Raw genomic sequence first — 5223 nt, forward strand, 5'->3', positions numbered from 1 at the left:
GAGAGAGAGAGAGAGAGAGAGAAAGAGAGAGAGAGAGAGAGAGAGCGAGAGAGAGAGAGAGAGAGATACTGAGAGAGAGAGAGTTCCTCTATGTATTTAACGGTATCATAGCTGCAGTATACAAACAAAGACATTTTGCGCTGTTTCCAAAGTGTACCCACGAACACTTGCGTGTATCTACGAATACAATATTGGTTGAAAGACTCAAGGAACCTAGCGACGCCAATGCAAACATCTGTACCACAAGTGTAAATACTTGGTAGGGTAATTAGACACAGAAATCTTTAGTCACTTCCCGTAATAGATAAGACATGGCTTAGAAAACATACTAGCCACTTACTAGCATTGCCCCTTCTTTGTCTCTTGAACACTCGTTTAGAAGTGAAAGTTATTCTAACCAAATCTTCGTATGGGAATGAATTAGATTTATCTGAGTTTTATGGACATTATGTTGTGTTATGGTTTAATTTGTTGCGGCTTCTTTCTGCACGCACCACATTGTGATCTGTTCTTCGTTCTGAAATAACAATTCAACCCCGAGGTAACAAAATGGAACATGAAAAGGTTTTCAATTTCATTTTGCATTAAAAGTTCACAAACTTTGACGTCCATAATCCAAAAAACAATCTGCATACAATGCAGACAGAATCCGTATATTCTCGTGAGTTTCAGCAGGGAGCTGGGCGCCATATTGCGCCAGTTTCATTTTCTAACCGTTGGAGTTTTTCTGACAACCGTCGGGAGTCGAAACACTGTCTCTTCCAGTCCAAAATTGTAATCATATGGCTGATAGCCGTGACCAATAGAATACTAGGACGCTAGATTCAATTTGTACTAACTTGCATTTTTGTTAATTGAAATTCGGCGCTTTCAGCGTGTTATACTCAAAATCCGGAAATGGAGCCAGTATCAGATCGCACGAAGTTTATACGATGACTCCGCAGGTTTTTGGCTGAGGCGTCATGATGAATACATAACTTATCTATGTCGCCATACAGCAGGTGGTCTGAGTTCGATTTCCGTGTAGTGGAGAATCTTGATCGTGTATCTCCGTCTTCTACTTCAGGGGATGACGAAATAGTTTTTAAAAATTTACAAGCAGAGCCCGAAAGCCATTGACAAACTTGCCTTGGTTTCACACAACAAAGGGAAAGAGACAAAGAAGGCGGTAAGTCTGACTAAGTTAAACGTATCTGCGTTTGAATAAGTACAGATTCAAATCTAAAATACCAAAACTGTTGTGTTGTATTATTCTCATGTCCTTGTATGCTTAAAACACACGAGTTCGAGTCTTGTGTGAGAAATTGAATATTTCCACTTGTACATGTATTTCTAACTATTTTGTTTTGTTTTATCTTGCTTTACTTTGTTGTTTTATTTTTGTTTTGGCTTTCCTTTGGTTTGTTTGTTAGCTGTAATCGGGGTTGAGCGCTATGTAAATGTCATTATTATTATTATTATTACTATTATTATTATTATTATTATTATTTTAAAAAATTTTTTAAAATTGTTTTATTATTATTATTACATATGTATTATCATTATTAGTAGATCTAGTAGGATTACTTGTTTAACAAGGTTTAAGGAAAGGGTTGCTTTGACAAGCAGAATTGAAACATACAAACTCTTAAACATTCTGAATCTACAAGAAAGGAAAAGATTTCGACCCAGGGATGAGAGGACAGTCTCAGGAAGGCGTTGGTGCAAGAGTTTTAGAATGAAAAATGACTTAACAGTAAACAGTTGAGCGTAAGATTAAGGGTCGTTTTATGTCCTTATTAGCTTTATATAATGAGAAAAGAAGAAGAAGAAGAAAAAAAAAAAAAAAGAAGAAGAAGAAGAAGAAGAAGAAGAAGAAGAAGAAGAAGAAGAAGAAGAAGAAGAAGAAGAAGAAGAAGAAGAAGAAGAAGAAGAAGAAAAATGATGATGATGATGATGTTGATGATGATGATGATGATGATGATGATGATGATGATGATGATGATGATAATAATATTAATAATAATAATAATAATAATAATAATAATAATAATAATAATAATAATAATGATAATGATAATAATAATAATAATAATAGAATTATAATCTTAATTTCATTTGTATACAGCATTTCAACGATCTACAGCAAACTTTATGTGCTTTACAAGTATTAAAATCATATGAAGAGCGGTACTCACAAAATGGCATTCGTTTACGATTCCATAAAAGAGAAAAACACCGAACTAAAAATTGGGCTGAGAAAGGGCTTTTGAGTAGGTTCGAACTCGGATGCCTAACTCAGAAGTCACGCACTAAATGCCTGACCGACTTTGAATGAGGCAGTAGGTCACCAAAGAGCTCTGAAATCAGCTTTTGGAACCCCCCACCCCCCACCCCCCCACCCCAAACAAGATGTTATTACCTGAAAACGACGAAATCCCAGCTCGTGTGAGTGTGTGCGTCTAGAAATTCAAAGCGGAAAATGTCTTTGGGTAGAAAATAGTCCAGGTGCGATGTCAGGAACTGAATTCACTTACTTGCCACCGTACGTCCACGCTTGAACACACTGATAGTCTTACTACTGTCACGTCTGCGCCAAGATCCTTCGTACCAGGTCCGAAAGGGAGAAAGTAGGTCAGTGACAGACGTCTTCGTCGTCTGCGCGTGCAATGACGTAACTGCCTGGTGACCTTACAGGGGAGGGGTCTCCACCGGTTCTGATAAGGATTTGAGCCTCGGACTACTGTAACTTCTTCTCACGACGTTTGGCTTGAGGTTTGTCGTGATGCGTTGTCGTGTACAGGAGATGCTGGGGAGGTTTGTGGTAGTTGGCACACACAGGTGCGAATACATACACAATATGCAAATAAACATACACACATATACCTACACATACACACATACACCTATACATACACATACTCATTTACATAATAATAATAACAATAATAACAATAATAATAATAATAATAATAATAATAATAATAATAATAATAATAATAATAATAATAATAATAATAATAATAATAATAATAATAGTAGATAGCATACCCCCCCCCCCCCAACTGCAAGCTCTATGCGCTTTACACTACATTATTAACCAGCAGACCATTCACCACTCAGAAACATTCTCAGCTTCCCGGGAAGCAGCTGATTAAGCGCTGAAACACTAACCAACTGACAAGATATTTCGCTGTCTATAGCTGGGTACCCATTCCCACCTGGGTGAAGTGAGGAAAATTAATATAAAATGCCTTTCCCAAGGACACAACGTCGGGACCCTGAGGGGATTCAAACCCAAGACCTTACCGTTGCGAGTCCGAGAACCTAACCACAAGGCATACAGATACTCATTCGCAGATAAATACAAGCACGCACGTGTATACGCATACATTTACATAGATCTATTGACCTACCCATACACATACACATACATATACACATACATATTTACTCATTCACATACACAAATACATATCAACATTCACATTTGCTTACACTCACACACACACACACACACACACACACACACACACACACACACACACACACACACACACACACACACACCGTTCGCCTTCACATACGCACATGCACATTCATATATACACAATAACACAATAACAGGTTCAAGTTTAAATACACATTCACATGCACGTATGCACACACATAAACATACATTCTTATACAAACAAACATGTTCACATTGGTAAGTATACTCACATACACATTCACAAACACATAAAAACACACATATACACAGACTACACACACACACACACACACACACACACACACACACACAGATATATATATATATATACACACACACACACACACACACACACACACACACACACACACACTCGGGAGAAAAGGGGGAAAGGAGGGAAAGTACTAGAGAAGAGAGAGAGAGAGAGAGAGAGAGAGAGAGAGAGAGAGAGAGAGAGAGAGAGAGAGAGAGAGAGAGAGAGAGAGAAAAAGAAATTGAAAGAGAGAAAAAGGGAGAGAGAGAAAGAGAGAGAGAGAAAGAAAGAGAGAGAGAAAGAGAGAGAGAAAGAGAGAGAGAGTGAAAGGGAGAATAAAAAAGAGACAGACACGCAGAGAGAGAGAAAGAGAGAGAGAGAGAGAGAGAGAGAGAGAGAGAGAGAGAGAGAGAGAGAGAGAGAGAGAGAGAGAGAGGCGGGAAGAAAGTGAAAGGAAGCAGTTTGATAACCTGTTATGTAAGAAATATAAAACTGACCGCTGTGACGTCATGGCCAGTGCCGGTGATGTCTGCTGACGTCAATGATAAGACTGGGAGATTAAAGAGGATTAGAAAAGATACCGTAAACCTGCTACTTATGGTGCATAGGTCGTCGAATTGTTTTCGTCATTTGTCAGCTTTATGTTTCGTTTTTATTATGTCTCAACTTCTTACTCTCCTTCTATCACTGTCTTTGTCTCGCTCTGTCTGTCTGTCTGTCTGTCTGTCTGTCTGTCTGTCTGTCTGTCTGTCTGTCTATCTGTCTGTCTGTCTGTCTGTCTGTCTGTCTGTCTGACTGTCTGTCTGTCTGTCTCTCTTTATTTTTTTCTTAATTTTGCTTATTGTCACCTTTTTTTTCTCTTAGACTTACTTACTTTACTTTTTTCTTCCGCTTGTACCCTGGGGTGTCGCGGGGAGACACAGGTGTCTGTCTGCAGCAAGTCATGTGGCCTGTAGGAGGGGCATCCCATGATCTTTAAGGGTGTCTGCCACAGATTCACTCCATCGTCGCCTTGGTCTTCCTCTGGCTCTCCATCCAGAATATTTAGTGTTGTATGCTCTCAGAGCTGAATGGTTTGAGGGCATCCGCGTGAGATGTCCGAACCACTTGACCTTTTGTTTTTCAATGTGTGGTAGGACTGGTGTTGCTCCCACGGTGTCCCTTATGACTTCATTTTTAATTTTGTCTCTTCTTGTTTTGTTGACCGCTCTTCTTAAGCATTTCATCTCGCATGTGACCAGTTTTCTCTCTAGGGCTTTTGTCCATGTCTGGCATTGATATGTGAGCGTTGGAAGGAAAATGGTGTTCATGAGCTTCGCCTTGGTGCTCATGGGGATATTGGGATGTTTCAGGAGAGGGCCCAGTTGGTAGCTGACTGCGTTGGCTCTCTGGCATCTAGTCTCTATCTCTCGATCTAATTTTCCATTTTCTGTGAAAATTCTGCCCAAGTATTTGAATAATCTGCTTTGTTTTAGTTGGGATCCATTGATGTTGATTT

The 5223-nt window shown here is 39.2% G+C and overlaps 1 protein-coding gene across 2 annotated transcripts in view; it reads right to left on the reverse strand.

Annotated features, from left to right (window-relative positions):
• The window catches only part of Alb-1 (putative pheromone), a 19860-nt gene extending 17213 nt beyond the window's left edge, over positions 1-2647 (reverse strand). Inside the window, exon 1 of one of the 2 annotated variants that reach the window (XM_013084235.2) lies at positions 2517-2647. The gene's annotated coding sequence lies outside the window, so the exon portion shown is untranslated. Of the gene's footprint in view, positions 1-2401 lie in introns of both variants that reach the window. The other variant, XM_013084234.2, reaches the window with a different exon arrangement.
• Between the last annotated feature and the right edge of the window lie 2576 nt (positions 2648-5223).

This window comes from Aplysia californica, unplaced genomic scaffold (genome assembly GCF_000002075.1).
Source record: "Aplysia californica isolate F4 #8 unplaced genomic scaffold, AplCal3.0 scaffold00280, whole genome shotgun sequence".
Classification (NCBI taxonomy): Eukaryota; Metazoa; Mollusca; class Gastropoda; order Aplysiida; family Aplysiidae; genus Aplysia; species Aplysia californica.